We start from the raw sequence: 15323 nt of genomic DNA on the forward strand, positions 1-15323 counted from the left end.
GGAATTAACCATGATTGGGTCAGGTCCGTTTGCCTGCACTGTGTGACCTGACCACTTTTGGTAGGTTGGAATATTCTGTTCTATAGCTCCAGGTGAAGACCTCTGTGTTGAGTTTAAACTAGAACCAATCTTGGGTGCCCTTGGGAGAGTTGCATAGCTCACTTCCATATGTGAGTGTTCGGTAACTCTGACACTTTCACTCCTGTCAGGCAAAGCCAAAAGCTTTTGGACAGTTGGGTCTCCTGGTGGCCATAAAATGATTTTCTAAGAGGTATAACCTTTTTATTCTTTTGTCAATGGAGCTGTGCGAGGGCTCAATTTTTTGTGAGATGAGCTGTAGTTTTTATTGGTACCATTTTAGCGTACATTTGGTCATTTTAAAATTATATTTTTTAACAGGCATGCAGTAGCCAAAAAATATCAATTCCATCAGGTTTTTTTTTAAAGGAGGTTCACAATGTGGTATAAATTACATTTTAACTTTATTCTGCAGGTCAGTAGAATTGGCAGGACCAAATTCTATAGTTTTTGTAATGACGGTAGATAGAGACAGATGAGGACAGTGAGTCCCTAACTAGAATCCAGCCCGCTTACTCTACCTACTTGCAGTATATGGTTCAAATTCTTTTATTAGAAGAGCCAATATAGTACCAATACAATGAAAACAGCCCGATTACAAATCAAGGCTGTGTACAGCTGTGTACACTTTCAGACAATCACAATATATATACGCAGATTCATTGTAATAAAATGAGTACCAGAATATAACTCGGGAACCCAGCTTCCGATGTAAAGAAATCCCAAGATCCCAGTTACGGGAGAATATATGGATATAAAGCTCAAACGTAAACTACACAACAGAAGACATATACTAGGACAAGACCACAGACGAACAGGAGGAAAAAGAGGGGGGGGGAACCCTGATAATACCAGCAGAAGTTTAAAGAACCGTGCGGAGCAAATCCTAGGCTTCACGGACCGTAAGTGAAGTACTCACTAGTATAGGCGCTGCTAATGGAGCAGGTGAAGAAAATGACATCTGCATTAAAGGTGTACTCCCCCTAGGGACTGGCGACATCTCTATTTAGCCACGTGCTAAACTCAGGAGAACCCATGAACAAGATCCAAGGAGTCCAAATCTTTAAGAACTTAGTGGAGTTACCTATGTCCTCCGCCCAGAGCTCCTCCATTCTAAAGATTTTATCAAAAGTGATAAGCCAGTCCCTAGGGAGAGGGGGGGAAGTCGATTTCCAGAATCTAGGGATAACCAGGCGTGCTGCCTGAACAAAGAATCTCAGGAGACCCTTTTTCAATGTGGAGATAGAGCCAGGAAACATGGAGAGCAAAGCGCCCTCAGGGGTCCATCTGGAGGAGCTACTGCTAACAATGTCATACAGATCATTAATAGCTCCCCAAAAAGGAGTGATTTTGCTACAGGACCACCAAATATGGAGCATGCTACCCTCCTCATGACCACATCTCCAACAAGAGCTAGGGCAGGTAGGAAAGAAGGAATGCAGAAGGACCGGGGTCCTATACCATCTGGACATAATCTTAAAATTCTTCTCCTGGAGTCCACAGCTTATAGAAGACTTATGAGATAACTCGAATGCCTTCTCCCATAGGTCAGAAGAAAAAGATTTTGGGTACACAACGCCTCAAATGGGGTGAGGTCTCTAGATAGAGTGTTAATGGGGCCTAAGGAGGACAGGAAGTCTCTTAAGCTAATGTACTTAAACCATGCCCCTATAGATGACCCCTCCGGGAAAGAGGAGAGTGGCTGAAGGGAGCCCCTCGCCAGGACCGTAGATATAGTAGGATTATCTGTGAGGACCAAACCCAGAAATGATGTACGCCCCATTCCCAAAGGAAAGTCAGGATTATTAAGAAGGGGGGTCATAGGGCTGGGGGACTTAGTGAGGATTAATGGTAGAGCTATTCTATCCCAGATTTTCAAGACACCCGAGGTCAGTAGGGGAAGATGCGAGGGTCTCCTGGACTTAGAGATCCAGAGTATGTTTTGGGTTGGATAGCCTACCGCGAGTTTCTCAAACTGGACCCATCTTTTAGATTGACCATTGTGGAACCAATCCAATATGTATGAAAGGATTGATGCTTTATGGTAGGTAGATAAATCCGGGACCCCCGCGCCTCCCCTTGGCCTACTCCGTGTTAAAAATCTCATCCCCAGTCTAGGGGAGGATCCGGCCCAGATAAATTTAAGGATTTAAGGAACATAGACCTCAAAGTCTTAAAGAAGGTGTTCGGGAGGGGTATGGGGATGGTGCGAAATAGGTATAAGATACGAGGGAGGATATTCATTTTAAGTGTGTGAATCCTACCAAACCAAGACATTGGCAGCCCCCTCCAGGCCCTCAGATCCTTCCTAACATCCTCTTACTTGCAGTATATGCCCTTAATGGCAGAACCACAACTGGACGATGGCCCCTACACTAATATAAGTGCAGGACGATAGACAACACACAGACAAACACAAAAGCAGAGTCGTATAAAATGAGTCAGAAACAGATTGGCTACACAGTACCAAAACGTGAGACAAAGCAAGGTCAGGAAATGTCACTGGAGACATGGCTCCACAGTGGATCTCTCCCATCAGACAGGTAATTTTATTACAGGTTTTTTTTATGTTCTACTACTGTTGCACTATAAAATCACTTTTTTCTTGGAAATGTTTTTGTCACCTTATTCTATGAACCCATAAAAATGTCATTTTTTTGGTGGAGCTATTTTTCCTCTTGTTTTTTTTTGTGGGTTGAGCTGTAGTGTTAATTTGGGCCACTTTGGGGTACATATGGTTTTTGATCCCTGTTTATTCCATTTTTGGGAGGTTAGGTGACCAAATAATAGCAATTCTATCCACATTTGTAACTTTTTTTTAATGGAGTTTACTGTATGATAAAAATGACATGCTAATTTTATTGTGCAGGTTGATATGATGACACCAGACTTACACTTTAAATTTTTCTATTTTTGCATCCTAAAATCTTTCTCAAAAATCTTTTTGTTTCGTGTGTTGTCATATTCTAAGGCCTAGAACATTATTACTTTTCCATCAAGGTAGCTGTGTGGGGGCTTGTTTTGTGCTTGACAAGCTGTAGCTTTCACTGATACCATTTTGGGTACATATGACACTTTTTTGAGAGGTGAGGTGACCAAAAACAGCAATGCTGGCATTGTTTTTTATTTCATTGTTTGCATTCACTGTATGGGACAAGTGCAGTAATCATTTTATAGATAGGGTTGTTACAGATGTGGTAATATCAACTATGTGTAGTATATTTTATTTTTTCAAATCACACACGACCAAGTTCCAGTAGTCAAGGCCAAACTTGTAAGCGGTAACAATATTAACAACTCTTTTCACATGAATGATTCACCACAATTAAAACATAACATTTATTGATATATAATATTAAAAGGCCCAAAATTATTTATAAAACAAGACAAGGAAACACCGAAAAATTCAATCAATGCGACCTCTAAATGCCTTCAGAACAGTGCACAATCCAATAGGCAAAGGACAAGAGGGAGGATAAAGTGGAGAGACAGTGGTACTGGGACGCAGCCCCTATGCATCCCTGGAAGATATCAATAGTGGTACTCCCTCTCTAGACTTCCTCTTACTGTCACTTAATAAGGCAACAGTGACTGCCCAGTTTCGTCAAGAAAAAAAGGAAACAGAAAGGGAAAAATATATAGTAATCCAAAAAGTGACTCAATGGTCCCAGGTGCAATTATGCTATATTGTCCCGACGCGTTTCATTGGCATCAGACAAATCTTAAGGGGACCAGTTTGCAGATTATCAAAACTTCCTATGAATTCCTAGTAAAACTCCTGAAAAAAATTAATAAATATATATATATATATATATATATATATGTGGTAGTCACATCCAATATACAGTACAGACCAAAAGTTTGGACACACCTTCTCATTCAAAGAGTTTTCTTTATTTTCATGACTATGAAAATTGTAGATTCACACTGAAGGCATCAAAACTATCAATTAACACATGTGGAATTATATACATAACAAAAAAGTGGGAAACAACTGAAAATATGTAATATTCTAGGTTCTTCAAAGTAGCCACCTTTTACTTTGATTACTGCTTTGCACACTCTTGGCATTCTCTTGATGAGCTTCAATACATAAATTTATAAAGAAGGGTCATCCCTTATAATTTACCAGAAGATCGAATCTGTATATATATTAAGCACTTTGTACCCATACATATCACGATCTTTAGTACCCTAAAGAGGACAAAGATGTAAATGTTGCCAAATCAAATTCAGATTTCCAGAAAGGCCGTCATTCTAGCAGTATTTCTCCACGTTTTTATCCAATAAAAGCTTTCATCCTAGGTGGTATGTAAATATATGTGCAAAGGGGGTCAAATCATCCTAGATAGTATGTGTATGTGTATATATATATATATATATATATATATATATATATATAATCCAATTAAATGTAACGCAGCACTCCTTAGATAAAAAGTGGAAAAATACAAAATGTATGTATGTTGATACAGGCAACGTTTCAGCTCTCTCACAGAGCCAAGTGAAACACATAATAAAGTGACTGCATATATAGAAACATTTCAGGAAGTAATCAGGGCTAATTTCCTGTTTAATTCCATACTGGTGCATATAAAAATTCCATAAAAAACAATTCATTCTCTTGTGACAATTCCTAGTGCAGCAACCATCGGATCCCTTCAATTTCATAGTACTTCATGTAATGTATACTCATGTTTTCCCAAATAGTAATAGTGATTAAAACATCCATGGCTTGCTCCAACATACTTCACACCTGTAAGAAAACCGCAACACAGGAATCCATAAAATTCAGTTACCTTATGCTCTCACAGCACTATATCACAGATGGAGCATTCCCCCATCTCGGCATGTCTCTCTGTACACTGCGCCTACACTGCCCTCATACCGCTGTGCGTCATCACCCAGTGTTAGATGCAGGCCAATCTCGCAGCATGCTCTCACAGCGCTACATTAAAGATGGAGCGTTCCCCCAACTCGGCGTGTCTCCCTGTTCACTACGCCTGCCCTGCCATCTTTTGGATATATATTCAATGGGGATTAAATATGTTATTTAAAGAGATAAATGAATATACTCCATATAAATCCCCAGTATGTTTTTATAAACTTTAGGAGATTTATCCCTTATCTGCAGTATTTCTTAACCAAAAAGGGGGTTAAATAAAGCAACCATACAATAATTGTTCATTGAATCCCCTTGGATGAATAGTCTTAAGTTCAAATATTCACCAAGCCTCTCTCTGCAATAGTTTTTAGTCCCAATACCCTCCTCTCCTTGAAGGTTGGACCACTTCAATGCCCATGAAATGGAGACCAGTGTAGTCCGTCCCCCCCCCCCCATGGTTATTCACTATATGTTGTACCAAGGGAGTGTCTTTCGCGGGTGTTTTTTTTGGTCTTTCGCCATTCGCGGGTGGTTTTTCCAACATATTCCAAACCACATCTGCAATTTGCTTTGTAAATAACCTCTTTTGTTCTGCAATTAATAAAAGATCTACTGGGGTATTGTTTGCCTGTATTGTTGCTGGTGAATGTTCATCCTTGACGAATGACTGCACAGGCCACACAGCCACTGCAGCGAAAGCAACCCTTGATCGGTTGAAGCCAAGTAAGTGGCCTTGGGGTTGTCTCCCTGAAGTGGCTGTGTACTAGACGGTCCCTTAGGTTACGACCCCTACGATAGGTAACCTGGGGCCTTTCTGAAATCACTTCTGTAATGTCAGGGTCCAATCTTAAAATGCCCCAAAATTTACTCAAGACAGATCTTACCTCATTGGCTGCCAAATCAAAGGTTCCTATCAGACTGATCTGTTTGTCCTCTCTTTTGTCTGCTCTAGGATGCAATAGTTCTGTCCTATTGCTTGCTAACGCCCTTCTATAAGCTATCCTAAGTATGTAGTCTGGGAAACCTTTCTCCAAAAACCTATTTCTTAAGTCATCTGGTTGTATTTAAAAATCCCTAAACGAGGAGCAATTCCTTCGCACCTGGAGGTACTGTCCCACCGGAATGCCCCTTTTTTTAGAGGCATGGGATGATGACTCTTCCGATTCAAAAATGAATTGGTAGCCGTTGTTTTACGGAAGGTTTTCGTCTTGATTTCCCCTTTTAGGTCACGACTGATCTCAATAGCCAAAAAAGGAAGGACTTTGAACTGAATGTCAAAACAGAACTTCATGCCGATATTTACATTAAGTTCCTGAACCAATTTGCTAAAATCTTGTTTACCTCCCTTTCAAATAACGAAAATATCGTCGATAAACCTGTTCCATGTCACCACTTCTGTGGTGAATTTGCTGGGTACATCTCTAAACACAATGCTCCTCTCCCACCAGCCCAGGAACAGATTTGCCTACGACGGCGCACAGGAATTCCCTATTGCCATACCCCTGAGCTGGTGGAAGAAGGAGCCATTGAAAAAGGAAAAAATTTAATGTCAAGATGAAATCCAACAATTGGAGTACCAGTTTATTATGGGCTTGGAATTGACAGCTCCTCATATTCAAAAAAGTATAAATGTTATGTTTTAATTGCGGTGAATCATTCATGTGAAAAGAGGTGTTATTTTATTTTTTCCAATAATTAAGGACTTTATTATCAGGAATTAGTTATTTTTTTAAACTTTTTTCAAATACCTCTTTCCACTTTGTTTTCACTTTTTTGCTTTCTTTTAGCCAACTCGTTAATTTGAGCCTCCGATGAATACTTCTATATTGAAATGAGAGGAACCTGGCACCAGTTTTATGGTGTCCTAACTAAGGGCAACACACATAAGTGACTGATTCTCTTAGCAAAATGCTGGGTCACTTTCTTTAATTGACCCAGTCAATCTGCCAACATCTTGTATTGAAAAGCTCCAGCTGATAATGACGAGTCCTGAATATTCATGAGCTCCTGACTCTCCCCGCCTACCTGCTGCTGATTAACAGTTTTTTCCCATATGAATCAGCAGCAGGTGGGCAGGGGAGTGGCTATAGCTCTGAATTAAATATACGCTGGACTCACTGACATCACGCTGGACTAAAATCACCTTATTAGCATGCAGCATCTTTGTGTGTATATTATGAGGTAACCATCTGTCACACCAGTAAGTGAATACATCTAAGGTACTTTTTAGTAGTTAATGATTGCATATAATTAGTTAAATTATTATCAAATATCCACATGACAGGTTCCCTTTAAGTATATATGTCAATATTACACTGACAGCCTATTAGTCAGAGGTAGTGTCTAATTTGTTTCTGTGTATGGCAGACCCAGAGGCCACTGGTAGGCCTGCAGATGCCAATGCAGCAATTGGCACCCCTGCAATCACACGATGGGGGCAAGCAGGGTACAATGGAAGCCCACTCCCTCTGTCAACCACTTAATTGTTGAGTCTACTGACCCTGGTGTCTAAGGGGTTAAACACCCAGCGTTATCTCCATTTGCTACGTTGCAGCAAGGTCTCAGCCACATGCTCCGGCCTACACCTGCTGCTAAATAGCACCTGCTCAGCGCCACATTGTACCATAAATATATGGCATGGTGTCGAATGTGCTACCAGCCAAGGGGTTAAAGGAAATATTTATGGTCAGAATATAACCTATTGCTTACATCTCCTCTTTATATTAAACATTTTTTATGACCTTTCCGGTTGTGCTGTGTGCACTGGGGGCAGTAAACATCTTATTATATTCAGAAGACAGCATTACTAGAGAGGGTAACAATGCAGATAACATAGGGTCCCCCGTTGACTATAGGTGATGAGGACAGCTCAGGTGCTCCTCCACCTCCATGCACATTGACAGAATGTGGCCACAACTCTCTCCTATAGATGTCATTGAGCTGTTTTATTATGTCCAGGTTTTTTCTATAAATTGAACATCTGGAGCTGCTGGATTTTTGCATTAATTATTAATAAAATGTGACCGTTCATGTATTTTATTGAACACATTGAGTAAACATCCACAGCGAAAGGGGGTAAAGTAAGTGAACCCTTGAATATAATAACCTGTGTAGAATCCACCTTTAGTAGCATAAACTCCAAAAGCCTTTCCTTCAGCTGGACTATTTCTGCCTGCAAACATCTATCACTGAAATAACAGGTTAGATCAAGTAACACTTTAATGATATTGATAATAAGAAAAAGGTCAAATTGTATTAAAGACATGAGTATCTGGCTTTTTTTTTTTTTTGGAACTGTCGTTTATTCACTTTGAATTGTCGGATACATTTTTTGCAAAGCATTCTTACATGTAGTATACGGAGGGCCTTGATGTATATAGAATAGGGTGCACAAATGGGAATGTACAGGTGCATCTCAATAAAATAGAATATGATCGAAATGTTAATTTATTTCTGTAATTCAATTCAAAAAGTGAAACTCATATATTACCGGATATAGATTAATTACTGAAAAGTAAGTACAGTATATGCGCTCATTATTTGGTTAAAGCTCCTTTTACATGAATTACTGCATCAATTAGGGTTAGGGTTAGAATCATTTAAAAAAAATAGAGGCTAAATAAAACTTAAATAGGCACACCAACCTTTTTAATTTGTGTAACTATTATTTTTTGTTGGGAAAGGTGTCAACCCTAACAGAACCCCTGCTCCCCGATGACCCTCATAACTTTTTTTTGATAGTTATGTCTACGGACATGTATGGGGGCTCATTTGAGAGAAATCTGTCTTTTTTGACAATACCATTTTGGGGTGTGTATGACTTGATCACTTTTTATTAAATTTTCTTGGGAGATAAAGTGATGAAAAAACGGCAATTCAGCCTTTTTTTTTATTTTTTTCTGTTACATCCTTCACCATATGGGCTAACGTCTTTTATATTTTGATAGTATGGGTGTTTTTGCATGCGACGATGCCCATAATGTTATTCTTTTTTTGTTTATTTTTATTTTGGGGAAAGTGGGGTGATTTTACTTTTTCAATTTTTATTATATTTTCAAAACTTTTTTTTACTTTTTTTATTACTTTTCATCAGATTGCAACTTATACAGAATAATGGAAATTGCTCCAGAAATCACTATATCACAGTTTAGTGCTGCCAACTAGTGGCCTGAACTGGGATATACTTATAATGAGCCTGGAAGCCTAGTAGAGGCTACGGCTCATTTTTAGAACAGGGTGCTTTCCCCGATGTCCGCTGGGGGAAGGTGCATCTGAGCAGGAAGCCCGCACTTCCGTTTTTTAACACTCTCCGATGCCGTGGGGACATTTGACAAATGCCACAAGGGGGCCCACTGAGATTTATCGCCCAAGGGCCCACATGAACCTGGAGCTGGCCCTGGTTACAGAGCATTGCTCATATAATTCGGCCCCACCTTTGCATATAAATAAAAATGTATATTTCTCTGCAGCTGTTTATCGTACAGATAAAAGAAAGGTATTGTTTTTAATAAGCATGATGAGCCCTAACAGGCAGTATGTTTGGTTTAATAGGGTTGATCCTGGTGACAGAGCCTCTTTAAAGGCTTAGGAAACCTTTGATGATGCTTTGTGTTGATGGGCTAATTAGAGTGTGACATCATAAGGGTCCATTCACACGTCCGTAGAATGAGTCCGCAACCGTTCCGCAATTATCTGGAATGGGTGCGTTCCCATTCATTCTCTATGGGGCAGGAATGGATGCGGACAGCACACAGTGTGCTGTCCGCATCCGCATTTCCGAAGCGCGATCCCAAACTTCCGATCCGCGGCTTCAGAAATAAATATAGAACATGTCCTATTCTTGTCCGCAATTGCGGACAAGAATAGGCAGTTCTATGGGGTCCGCAATAAACTACGGATGTGTGAATGGACCTTAATTCTACAATACTGAGCTTTTTCACAATATTCTAATTTTCTGAGATACTGACTTGATCATGTTTCACTTTTTGAATTACTGACATAAATTGACTTTTTGATGATATTCTAACTTATTGAGATGCACCTGTACGGGCCAAAAGTTGTAAGCAAAAAAAAAAGCTAATCCGACACAAATGTTAAACTGTTGAAAAAGAACTTGAGAACATAGAGAAAATAGACTAATTTATTAACTTCAGTGGAATGGAGAACTTCTGCCAACTTCAGTCAGTATGAAAAGATAAAAATATTGTTCACTGGAATTGTACGATATTAGAACTGGAAGTATAATATTTTATGTTTAGTGCTTTCCTTTGTGGTTTGCATTTGCTTCACACTTACACACCACAAGTGGGTGACTCATATTAAACATTTTTTAAACCAACCATCACCAATTTTAGTTTTTTTTAAAATAATTTGAACAGATAAATTGCACTGCAAGATTTGCAAGACACAGAAACTTGAAGACTGCTTTGAAGCTGGAGTCTCTAATGAGAAGGGTTACTCTGATCTGGAAGACGCTCTACAATATTTTGTGACACTGTTCAGGAGGGTTTTCTGGAACTACAATATTGATGGCCTATGCTTAGAATATCAGATAGGTTAGGGTTCAACTCAAGACTCAAGGCACTCCCCCCAACCAGCTGACTAAAGGCTCCAGAGCGGTCCACTGAGGGCTGCATCCCTTTCATTGTTTCCCAGGCACGGCCACTATTGTACCTCAGTTCCAGGACTGAGCTTCTGTGGTCTGCAATACCACGGCATGAAAGATAGAATCTGATTGGCTGCTATGGGCAACTAAGCCAGTTTTCCTTTGCAACAGTTTTGATTAATCTGACCCGTTCTGCCTATTTTGAGTTTTGATTTGGTTTTAACAAATGCAGAAGTTTTCAAACATTTCTAACTTTTTTCTGACCTATTAATGTAGCAGGCTTTTTTTTTTTTTGCACCTGAATTAGCATAATCAGTCTTATATCTACTCCACTCCTGACCAAGCTTATTTTTCCCATCTGTTTTGAGAAGGAACTCACATCTTTACATTGAAAGAGACAGAGTTGAGGTATTTTTCTAGACACTATATTTTTTTCATGCGCAAACTAATGAGACAAGTCTTAGTGAATTTGAACCTGTCTTGCAAGAAAACAACCACTCAAGGTCAGACTTAAAGGGAACCTGTCACCAAAAAGTGCAATGCAATCTGAAAGCACCATGTTATAGAGCAGGAGGAGCTGAGCAGATTTATATATGTTTTTTAGGATAAGAGTCAGAAAAACTTGTAAGTTTTAGATTTACATCTGCAGCCCTGTGAAGTGCTATCGGTACAAGGAGGAGGAGTTACCAGTGACTGACAGCTATCTCTTATGCACATGTATATACACAGTGCTGTCAGTCACTGATAACACCTCCCTCCTGTACAGATGCTACTCACAGAAGGTAGAAAAAAGCAGAGATGTTAATGCATAAATTACAAAAATATATATCAAACTGCTCGGCTTCTCCTGCTCTACAACATGGTTCTGTCAGATTGTATTGCATTTTTTGGTGAAAGGTCATCTTTAAACCAAAAAAGAAAAATCTTGTTTATTAAGGGATAATAAATGAAACGCAAAATAAAGACAGGCATTGCCAATACACCATTTTTTTCACTCCCATTGAGGCACATTTATTAAGACCAGCTTTTTACACTGGTCTTAGCTTCTCCCTCTGTGCTGCCTCTAGATCCTCCCCCACAACATGCCCCCGCCGTACCACAATCACATCCAACTGGCGTACAAGGCGCAAAACCAGCTGTGCACAAAAATTATGTAGCACGGCTGGACAACGAAGTGGTGTTACTATTCTTTCACCATTCTTCTTCGTCTTTTATTGCTAACACCAATGTCATTCTGTGTATTTATTTCTAGTTCCTTCACATTGATCTTACTCTTATGTAACTGTTTTGTTCATGTAATATGCCTAGTTTACCAGCAGGTGGCAGCATATATGGCAGAGAGAGAGAGATACTCAGATAGAAGGGAACTCACCATTCTATTCTCCCCCCTTTGGGCAGAAGGGGGGCAGTCCTGTTGCCTACCAGAAGGGAGGGGCAGCAGTGGTAGTTAGTTCTAGTCTGGTCTAGACAGTAAAGTGCAAGTCGCAGCCAGACATGCCTATAACAGCCAGTGCAGGCTAAGCTATGCTTGCCATGGAATCAGATGTATGGAAGATATAGCAACCAGAGTAAAGTGATCTTTGATTGCCAGAAGATATAACAGCAAGGGGAAATTGTTCTCTTGCTGGAGCAGGACCCACAAAAGGGAAGTAGCTTGTAGAGCACCGGACTCCATGCTAATTTACTTTACTGAGTGTCAGAAGGGGGACAAGAGCCCAAGGCACCCCAATCCAAGGATACCAAAACCAACCAAAAGTCCAGTAACCAGACCCAAACAGAGTTTAGCACAGCAGAGAGAAACAAAGCAGAGTTATTAAGCAAGCCTGTCAGCCCAGCCGAGAAAGAGAGAAAGCACAGTTATCAAGTTTGCCTGCTAGTTTATGCCAAAGCCTGCTGGAACCAAGAGAAAGCCTGAATGTAAGAAAAGCCTGAATATTGTCTAGAATCAAGTTTATCCATGTAAAGCGGCTGTTAAAGTTTACCAAGGTCTGAACTAGGGTTGTGTCGATACCCAAATTTTGGTTTCGATACCATAAAAAAGTATTGCGATACTTGATACCACGCAAAAAAAAAACGCTAAAAAAAGCCACGTGCATTCCGCATTTTATGGAATGTCCAGCCCATAATCGAACAGTCCTGTCCTATTTTTTGGGGGGACATGGTGACTAAAAAAAATGGCGAATCACGTGGTTTTTATTTTACGGCGTTTTATTTTTAGGAGATTTTTTTAATATGTAATATGTTTGTTTATTTATTTATTGTTTATATATTTTATATGTAAAATTGGGAAAGGGGGTGATTTATACTTAATATTTTTGTGTGTTTTCTTTTTAAACTTTTTTTTTTTTTTTACTTTTTATTTAATAACTATTTCCTCCCTTAGGGGCTGGAACCTGGGATCTTTTCATCCCTTGTCCTATTCACCCTAATAGAGCTCTGCATTGTGCACACAACAACAAGGAGCTGACTATGGCAGCCAGGGCTTCAGTAGCATCCTGGCTGCCATGGTAACCGATCGGAGCCCCAGGATTACACTGCTGGGGCTCAGATCAGAAGCTGTCACTAACACCAATGAGAGGAGGCGAGGAGACCCTGTGGCCACTGCCACCAATGTTTTTAATACTGGGGGGCACACTGCGCCACCAATGATAATTAACGTTTAATACAAATACAGCCGGCGGCACCCGACCTCTGACAGGGAGCTGCGATCAGCGGCAGTTAACCCCTCAGGTGCCGCACCTGAGGGGTTAATTGCCGTGGATCGCAGCGCCCTGTCAAAGGTTGGGTGACGGCAATGTGTTTCTGCCATCTGTATTTGTAATGTATTAAACGATAGTTATCATTGGTGGCGCAGTGCGCCCTCCCCTCCTCTTCTCCTCTTCGTTCCCATTGGTCGCAGCGGGCAGCAGCGGCACAGGGGGAGGGAGGGACTGCTTCCTTCTCCCCGTACTGCTGAGGGAACATGGCCGCGCTGAGAGCAGCGCGATCCATGTTCTCTGATACTGGGCTGTGCAGTAGCACAGCCTAGTATCGATAAAAGGCAAATCCCGGTATCGTATCGATACCGGGACAAAAGTATTGATTGGGTATCGAAAATTCAATACCCAAAACAACCCTAGTCTGGACTTAAGTTATTCTTCATGCCCTAACTCAACTATTCCCCTTTATTTGCTTCGGAGCCTAAGCCTGGGGTCCTGCAGTATCCAGGTAGGAGCACCGTGACACATATAGGCTGCACCACACCACTCGGCATTCCTATAAACCTGGCGATAGGGCCCTGGGGGGCGGCAAGTTGCAAATGCGACACTTGCATCTAAAAGTGTTGCAAGTCCATTAGTAAATGTGCCCCATTGTCTTCAAGACCTTCAGGGGGAGATTTATCAAAACTGGTATAAACTAGAACTGAATTAGTTGCCCATAGCAGCCAATCAGATCCCACCTTACATTTTTTTAAAGCTTTGTGGTTAACTGAAAGGATCAATCTGATTGATTGGGCAACTAAACCAGTTTTCCTTTGCACCAGTTTTGATAAATACCCACCTCAGTCTTATTGATTTTGCCGCAGTTTAGTGTAAGCTTACATTTGTTTTTGTGGCAACGATAACCTCAGAACTTCATCAGTTCCTCTATTGCGCTCGCCCTGATTCTCTAGCCTCACCAGGGAAGATAAGTTTGCAATTAGAGAAAGTAGCAAACTGCAAACTGTCGAATAATGGAGAGAGCTATGCAGTTAATCAGAAACTGGTGGTGTGTGACCTCCTAGTACATTCATAAAAAGTGGCTAGAAATGCATTTTGTGAGCTTGTAGTCCTCATCTGTTACAGGTTGGTGACCTCCTTTGCCTCTTCCGCCTGCACGCCAAGTCCACCTTGTCTGCCTAAACCGTCACGTCCGCCTACTCCTCCACTTGGTCGTCCACCTATTGGCTCAGGATTATTATGTCTTATATTGGCAGAGTAGAGAAATATACCTCCCGCACGCCACAAAATGGCTAAAGTTCCCACACAGAATTAACAGACACATTTAAAAAAAACAAAAAAACAAAACAGAAACAATGTTGGCTTCTTCCTTTACATCCTCCATCTCTTCCACCTACACCACCATGTCCACAGCCTCTTCAACTTCCTATTCCACTTGGATCTCCGCCTCCTGGTTCAAGATTGTAATATTTTTTATTTTCTGTATTTTATGTTATTTTAAGTCATTTCTCTATCCACATTTGTTTGCAGAGCTATTGTACTGCTCTTACCCCCATTTTGGATCCTTGCAGCCCTCTAGCCCTTTCTATGACTTTTTTACAGCCATTTTAGTGCCCTAAAGTTCGGGTCCCCATTGACTTTAATGGGGTTTGGTGTTCAGGGTCAAGTTCAGGAGCCAAACCAAACTTCGAAAACTCAGTTTGGTCAAACCAGTCGAACCCGAATATCCAGTGGTCCGCTTATCCCTATATTTTAAGCATTTGTTATGCTCAATCCATTTTAACCATTTCAGTCTAAGATCTATTATTTTAGATGGAAAAAACTCCTACAAGAAGTATTTTTTTCTGTCTAAAATAAAGGATCTCAGAAATGGCTAAAACTGATGCAAAATGTACATAACTGAACGTAAAGGATGTCTAAAATACAGGACCCGTTTTTTTGTTTATCTTTCTATTCTTCTGACGGATCAGAAGAACGGAAAACTAAACAGTGATGTGAAACCAGTCTTAGGTGGGATTTCTATTACAGATTTATATAGAAAATGTACTGAAAAAAA

Source organism: Bufo gargarizans, chromosome 1 (genome assembly GCF_014858855.1).
Source record: "Bufo gargarizans isolate SCDJY-AF-19 chromosome 1, ASM1485885v1, whole genome shotgun sequence".
Classification (NCBI taxonomy): Eukaryota; Metazoa; Chordata; class Amphibia; order Anura; family Bufonidae; genus Bufo; species Bufo gargarizans.